We start from the raw sequence: 8,689 nt of genomic DNA, 5'->3' as shown, positions 1-8,689 counted from the left end.
ACAGACATAATTACAAATTACACCAAACTGAATTTTCCAGAATTAAATTCTCAAACTGAAAAGGCAGCATAAAGGAAAACAAATCCAGACCTAGACATATTGCAGTAAAACTTCAGAACATAAAAGGAAAAGATAACGTCTTAAAAACTATCATAGGAAAAAATAGATTAGCTGCAAAGAAATGAAAACATGATGCTGCCATTAGAGATCTCAACACGAACAGGAGAGTCAGAAACAATGGAATACATGATGAATTCCCATATATACACAACAAAATGGCTAAAATTAAAAAGACTGACAACACAATATGTTGACAAGAATGTGGAGCCATCAGAACTCTCCTACATTGTTGTGGGAATGTAAAATAATAAAAACCACTCTGGAAAATAGCCTTACAGTTTCTTTTTTAAATCATGCTGTATTATCTTTCATTAAACATAAAGACTTCCAATCACATCACCTAAAGACCATTTTACCCATTGCCCTGTTTGGCCACCAGTCTTTTGTCTCTCTCTTCAGCAATGGTGAGGCAGATACCCTTTCCACAGAGAAGAGAAATTCATGGTTTGTTGCTTTTGCCAATAACAAAATATTGGACAGCCAGGTGGCAAAGCTGCTGCCATTGGCATCTTTCACGTGAACTACATCAAAAGAACCAGGGTATCTCTCTCTGTTGGTGATCACACCAATTCTTCCTAGGTTAGCACCTCCAGTCACCATACAAAGATTACCAGTGTCAAACTTGATGAAATCAGTACTATTTACAGTTTCTAAATCAATCTGAATGCTGTCATTCACCTTGATGAGGGGATCAGGATAGTGGATGGTACGAGCATCATGGGTCTCCAGATGAAGGATTCCTTTTGTCCCCACAAAGATCTTTCTCACTTTGTACAACTTGTAGTTGGCCTTCTTGGGTGTAATCTGATGAACAACAAAGCGACTCTTGGTGTCATAGATCAGATAGAAATTCTCCCCAGTCTGCAATCCCTATCAAAATAACATCAGAATTCTTCACAGAGCTAGAACAAACAATCCTAAAATTTGTATGGAACCAGAAAAGACCCCAAATAGCCAAAGCAATCCTGAAAAAGAAAACAAAGCTGGAGGCATCACAAAGCTGGAGGTATTACAAAGCTGTAATCATCAACACAGTATGCTACTGTCACAAAAACAGATACTCAGATCAATGGAACAGAATAGAGAACACAGAAATGGACCCACAAACGTATGGCCAACTAATCTTTGAGAAAGCAGGAAAGAATATCCAATGGAATAAAGATAGTCTCTTTAGCAAATGGTGCTAGGAAAACAGGACAGCAACATGCAGAAAAATGAACCTGGACCACTTTCTTACACCATACACAAAAAGAAACTCAAAATGGATGAAAGACTAAACTTAAGACAGGAAGCCATCAAAATCCCAAAGAAAAAAGCAGGCAAAAATCTCTTTGACTTCAGCCACAGCAACTTCTTACTCAACACATTTCTGAAGGCAAGGGAAACAAAAGCAAAAATGAACTATTGGGACCTCATCAAAATAAAAAGCTTTTGCACAGCAAAGGAAACAATCAGCAAAACTAAAAGGCAACCAACGGAATGGGAGAAGATATTTGCAAACCACATATCAGATAAAGGGTTAGTGTCCAAAATCTATAAAGAACATATCAAACTCAACACCCAAAAAACAAATAATCCAGTGAAGAAATGGGCAAAAGACATGAATAGACACTTCTCCAGAGAAGACATCCAGATGGCCAACCAACACATGAAAAAATTCTCAACATCACTCATCATCAGGGAAATACAAATTAAAATAACAATAAGATACCACCTCACACCAGTCAGAATGGCTAAAATTAGCAACTCAGGAAACAACAGATGTTGGTGTGGATGTGGAGAAAGAGGATCTCTTTTGCACTGCTGGTGGGAATGCAAGCTGGTGCACCCACTCTGGAAAACATATGGAGGTTCCTCAAAAAAATAAAAATACAGCTACAACCCACCAATTGCACTACTAGGTATTTATCCAAGGGATACAGGTGTGCTGTTTCAAAGGGGCACATACACCCCAATGTTTATAGCAGCGCTATCAACAATAGCCAGGGTATGGAAAAAGCCCAAATGTCCATCGACAGTTGAATGGATAAAAACGATGTGGTATATATACAATGAGGTATTACTCAGCAATCAAAAAGAATGAAATCTTGCCATTTGCATCTATGTGGATGGAACTAGAGGGTATTATGCTAAGTGAAGTTAGTCAGAGAAAGACAAATATCATATGACTTTACTCGTATGAGGAATCTAAGATACAAAACAGATGACATAAGGAAATGGAAGCAAAAAATAATATAAAAACAAGGAGGGGGACAAAACATAAAAGACTGTTAAATACAGAGAACAAACTGAGGGTTGCTGGAGGGGTTGCAGGAGGGGGGTTGGGCTAAATTGGTAAGGGGCATTAAGGAAGACACTTGTTGGGATAAGCACTGGGTATTATACATGGGGGATGGATCACTGGAATCTACTCCTGAAATTATTATTGCACTATTTGCTAACTAACTTGGATGTAAATTTTAAAAATTTAAAAAATCATAATAAAAAAAGAAAAAAGAAAGAAATTCTCCCCAATCTTGTCAATGCGAATGACATCCATAAAACCAGCAGGGTAGGTTATATCAGTTTGGACCTTGCCATCAATCTTAATAAAACACTGCATACAGATCTTTACTTGATCTCCTGTTAGGGCATAGTTAAGTCTGTTCCTTAGGAAAATGATGAAAAGAAGACATTCTCTCAGCTTATGAGGATGAGGGGCACACACATGGGTCAGTTTATCCAGCATCCAATGCTTTGGATATACTACATGCTTCAGATGCTTCTTGGGATCACAAGCCATGGCTGCTGTAGGCATGAAAAGAGAACCACCTAGCCTGAGAGTTTCTTACCAAACTAAACATTCACCTACCCTCCAACCCAGGAATTCCACATATGTCAACAAGAAGATTTATTTATATCAGGTTCATTCATAATAATTAAAACCTAAAAACAGCATGTATCCCTCACCACCAGAATATATATTATGTATGCATACTCATGCAATAGAATAATATTCAGTAATAAAACGAAATGAACTACAGATAAATGGATAAATCTCAAAAACATTATGCTAAGTGAAAAAGTTTTACACAGAAGAGAACATGGTATATGATTTCACTCATACAAAACTCTGGAACAAGCAGATGAAATTATGGTGAAAAAGAAATCAGAACAGTGTTTGTCTCTCAAGGGGGATAGTGGGGATTGCCTGGGAAGGGGCATGATAGAACTTTCTGGAGTGATGTCACTATTCTGTATCTTGAAGAGAGTATAGGTTATACAAGTACATGTATTTGTCATAACTCATAAAATGATACAGTTGAGTTTTATGCATAGTGTATATTTTATTTCAAAAAAGGAACTCTAAACACATACTGAACCCTAGTTAATCATATTCAGTCTAGGTGTTTAAAAATGAGGTATATGGATGTCTAGGACTTATTTTGAAGTGCATCAAAAAATAAGATGGATACTAGGGCACCTGAGTGGCTCAGTCAGTTGAGCATCCAACTTTAGCTCAGGTCATAATCTCACAATTCATGGGTTCAAGCCCCACATCGGACTCTGTCCTGACAGCCCAGAGCCTGAAGCCTGCTTTGGATTCTGTGTCTCCCTCTCTCTGCCCCTCCACTGCTTGCTCTCTCTGTCTCTAGAAAATAAATAAACATTTTTTAAAAATTAAAAAAAAATAAGATGGAAAAATAAATAAATAGATGTAAGATAAAACAAATATAGCACAATGTTAACAAATAAAGAATCTAGGGACATCTGGGTGGCTCAGTTGGTTGAGCATCTGACTTTGGCTCAGGTCATGATCTCGTGGTTTGTGAGTTCGAGCCCCGAGTCGGGCTCTGTGCTGACAGCTCAGAGCCTGAAGCCTGCTTCGGATTCTGTGTCTCCCTCTCTCTGCCCCTCCACCACTGGCACTCTGTCTCTCGCATTGTCTCAAAAATAAATAAACATTTAAAAAATTTTAAAAAAGAATCTGAGTAGTTGGTATATAGTGTTCACTGTACAAGTCTTTCAGTATTTCTATATATTTGAATTATTTTCATATCCATCTGAACTATTAATGTTTAAAAAAGGATAGGGACACCAGGGTGGCTCATTGGTTAAGTGTCTGACTCTTGATTTCAGCTCAGGTCATGATCTGATGGTTGTGAGATCAAGCCCCATATCAGGCTCCATGCTGGGAGTGGAATCTGCTTGGAATTCTCTCTCCCTCTGTCCCTGCCCCTCCCTCTCTCATGTGCATGCTCTCTCTCTCAAAAAACAAAACAAAACAAAAAAAAAACACATTTTTTAAAATAAATAAATAAAAAGAGGATAAAACAAGGCATTTTCAGATATAGAAAGGATAAAACTGATAGACATTTGCTGAAAGAAATGATTAAGAATATACCACAGCAGAAAAGAAAATGAGCTGAAGAGAGAGGTGGAGTACAAGATACGATGGCAAACAGAGATACTGGTAAAAATGTGTTAGTAAACTTAAATAAATATTGACTCCTAAAAATAATGAGGACATTAACAGATAAATTGGAAGAGTGTTAACTGGGGCACCTGGGTGGCTCAGTCAATTAAGCATCTTACTTGGGCTCAGGTCATGATCTTGTGGTTTGTTAGTTCAAGCCCCACATTGGACTCTGCTGTCAGCACAGAGCCTGCTTCAGATCCACTGTCTCTCTCACTCTCTGTTCTTCCCCCACTCCCTGATATCTCTCTCTCTCAGTCTTTAGGTATTGGAACAAAAATGTTACTCTAATCCAATTCTAACATGACTTTTATGAAAAGGTTCTTATATTTCCTTTAACAAAAGATTATAGCATCTAATTAGTACTGTGATAACCCTGCTTAGTTACTTACTGCTGCATAGCAAATTACTTCACAATTTAGAAGCTTAAAACAACTAATATTTATTATCTCACAGTTTACTTGGGTCAAGAATCCAGGGATCTTAGCCGGGTACCTTTGGTATAAGGCTTCTCATGAGACCAATCAAGCTTGTTGGCTGGGACTGAAGTTTCATCTGAAGGTTCAACTGGCAGAGGATTTGCCTCTAAGCCCCCTCACATGGTTTTGGGAAAGATTCAGTTCCTCACTGGCTGTAGGCCAGAAGCATCCTTTAGTCTTTGCCACATGCTTCTCTAGGGAAGCTCACAACATGGCAGACACTCAGAATGAGGAGTAAGAGAGCACAAGACTGGATACTCAAGATGGAAACCACAGTCTTTTTGTGACCTAATCTCAGAAGTTGCATCCCATCCCCATCATTTGTGCCATATTCTGTTTATTAAAAATTAAGCCCACACTCAAGGGGAGGGGATTGCACAAGAGTATAAATGCCCAGAGGCAGGGATCGTTGTGAACTTTCTTAGAGGCTGCTTACCACATCTACTTTTGACCCTAAACTTCTATCTTTCCAGTTTGACTATTCAACCATTACCCACCACAAACATTCTTCTGTATCTTCTGTATCTTTAGGACATTCAGGCCATTGAACTCCCTATTAGTTAACACTACCACCACCACTACCATGCTGTTTACTTTCCATGTTACTAGTTTAGATTACCTGGTCTATCCGTTTGGTAACTCTCTCACCAGCATCTTTTTTTTTTTTTTTAATTTTTTTTTTAACGTTTATTTATTTTTGAGACAGAGAGAGACAGAGCGTGAACAGGGGAGGCGCAGAGAGAGAGGGAGACACAGAATCTGAAACAGGCTCCAGGCTCTGAGCTGTCAGCACAGAGCCCGACGCGGGGCTCGAACCCACCAACAGTGAGATCATGACCTGAGCCGAAGTCGGACGCTTAACCGACTGAGCCACCCAGGCGCCCCTCTCACCAGCATCTTAAAAAAAAAAATTTTAACGTTTTATTTATTTTTGAGACAGAGAGAGACGGAGCATGAACGGGGGAGGGGCAGAGAGAGAGGGAGACACAGAATCCGAAGCAGGCTCCAGGCTCTGGGCCATCAGCCCAGAGCCCAACGCGGGGCTCGAACTCACGGACCGCGAGATCGTGACCTGAGCTGAAGTCGGACGCTTAACCGACTGAGCCACCCAGGCGCCCCAACTCACCAGCATCTTAAACTCTCCTGCCCCTCTACCCTCTGTCTTTTCATAAACCCAACCCTGAATGAATACATCATCTGTTCCCTCTGTGCCTGCATCTTGCTGGCTAAACCATGCTGCAGGAAATTGTGAAAAAGGCCAGATTCGCATTTCTATCTATACCTTAATGATTTCCTACCCTGCCGGAGCCCTCAGGACGACCTGGCAGTTACCCTGTACGACCTGAGTCAGCTTGCTTGCTATTCGTCACCATTTATAACCTTCTTCCTTCAACCAACACACCCTCATTCTCCCAATTTCAATGGTAAATGACTCCACTTCTCAAAAGACAAAGTCTACCGTAGGGGTTCCTTTGAATTTCTATCACAAAGACCTGTTTAATTTAAAGGCTTCTCATGAGACCAATCAAGCTTGTTGGCTGGGACTGAAGTTTCATCTGAAGTTTCATCTGAATTGCTGCCATTCTCTCATCTATTCCACCTTTTGAAATTGTGCTGAATCCCATCCCTGGCCACCTTCTCAGAAGTTTACCATTATTGATTATATCTTTTCTATCCTATATCTTCATCATCTTCTCTCTACTGAATCCTTCACATACAAATTTTTTTTTAATCCTTGATCCCACTTCCCACTCTATCAACTGCTATCCTAGATTTCTCCCCTTCTTCACTGCTGATCTTTAACAAATTGCCTAAACTCACTACTTCCATTTCCTCCAATCTTATTCTTTCCTCAATCCAATCCATTTCTTTCCCCTCCCGACACTGCTGAAACAGTTCTCCCTAAGGTCACCAGTGACCTCCACATCACTAGAGCCAATGAATATTTTTCACTCTTTGTAGTACTCTATCTCTTTGTGGCATTTGGTGTTTTTGTTTGCTTGTTTGTTTTAAAAATATGGAAGCTTCATGAATTTGTGTGTCATCCTAGCATAGAGGCCATGCTAATCCTCTCTGTGTTGTTCCAACTTTACTAAAGTGCTGCCAAAGTGAGCACTCTGTGGCATTTGAAACACACTTTTCCCTTGGTTTCTGTGATGCCACATTCCTGATTTTCCTCCTCTGTCTCTGTAGTGGCATTATTTATATTTATGGTGTCCTGGAATCTTCTAAACACATTTCCATATTGTGTTCACTTTCTTCATGATGAGTCCCAACTCCCAAGGCAAAAACCAGGGCCTGCCTTGCCAGCCTCCCTTGTAATCAAGTGTGAGCATGTGATGTTAAGTCCCACTACTTACTGCATCCACATGAGACTTGGAATTAGAAGAAAATGCTGGAAGGAAGGAAATAAGTCAAACTAATTTTGCTTGCATAGGTTATTGTGAGGATTAAAATTTGATAGTATACATAAAGCAATTAGAATACAGCCTGGCACAGTGTCGCACTATGTGAGTGTTAGCTATTATTATTCTGAAAGGAACAGTGGTAGCTCAAATAACCCAAAAACTATTCTAAAAGATTCCTATCATCACCATCTGTCAGCCAAAGATTTTCATCAACTATGAGACACATAAAACCAGCTAGGGACCTGCTACCATGGCTATATTGCTGGTGAAGATCACAGATAGATCAACAAATAGAGAAGCAGACCAAGACGTTTAGCATGAAAGTTGGAAAGTTCAGTGTGATTTCAATCATGGTATCAAATGCTGAATCAATATTTCTGGGGATGGCCAGCTACAAAAGGAATGGCTGAGCTTCACACATGGAATTTTTCCCCTCAGAAATTAAAAGAGGACGGAGTGGATTAGGGGGAGACACTTTGGACTAGAGGGCAGAAATTAATTCAATGAAACAGAGACAAGGACTCCCCTCTCTCACATCCCCCTAACCCCACCAAGCTATAACTGTAAGTTGTGTAAAACAAGAAGAGCCTTTTTTTATGAATTATTGCTTTGCGAGCAAATTAACCAAGTAATATAGAACAGTATGTGTATAATTTTATATAATCTATATATCTGTAACATATAACACATTATCTGCTTCACTTAGGTGTGATGAGGAGTGAGCAAATTAATAACGTAAAGCAATGTGAACAATGTCTGGCACACTGTTTGTTTGTTTGTTTGTTTGTTTGTTTGTTTTCAGTCATGTCTTTATGCCCTGCCATTCCCTTTTACTGTTTAAAAATGGTTGGTGCAACGGAATTGCCTGCAGTTCAGGGGTTTGTGACCAGAAAGATGCTGCACAAGAAAAGAAAAAAGAAAAGCCATGAACCCTAAGGGTTTACCTTTGAAGCTAAAATCTCCACTCCCCACTCATCTTTCTAGGAAGCTATAACAGAGGTTCCTTAAGAGAAACGGTGGGCAGAGGCCTTGAGGGTGCCCATTGTTGCATGACAACATACTTAAGGCTGGATCCGCCTACCACAGCCTGGCTTTCCACCCACTACAGTGCCTACCCCAGGCAGAGCCTTCCTCCCCGGCTGACCCACGCCAGAGAGCCTCAATCCCTACAGCTTTGTGAGCAGCAGATTTTATAGCCTCAACCACACAAATGATTGTCCAACTGT

At 40.0% G+C, this 8,689-nt stretch overlaps 1 non-coding gene and 1 pseudogene across 1 annotated transcript; both read right to left on the bottom strand.

The window, feature by feature from the left end:
* Positions 1-472: 472 nt before the first annotated feature.
* LOC125925974 (40S ribosomal protein S4-like) lies at positions 473-2,904 on the bottom strand (annotated as a pseudogene).
* Positions 2,905-7,065: 4,161 nt separating this feature from the next.
* Positions 7,066-7,170, bottom strand: LOC125926088 (U6 spliceosomal RNA). Its single transcript, XR_007459010.1, has one exon. It is a non-coding gene; the product is annotated as a U6 spliceosomal RNA (small nuclear RNA).
* Between the last annotated feature and the right edge of the window lie 1,519 nt (positions 7,171-8,689).

Source organism: Panthera uncia, chromosome F1 (genome assembly GCF_023721935.1).
Source record: "Panthera uncia isolate 11264 chromosome F1, Puncia_PCG_1.0, whole genome shotgun sequence".
Taxonomy (NCBI): domain Eukaryota; kingdom Metazoa; phylum Chordata; class Mammalia; order Carnivora; family Felidae; genus Panthera; species Panthera uncia.
This window is presented reverse-complemented; position numbering and strand designations above follow the sequence as displayed.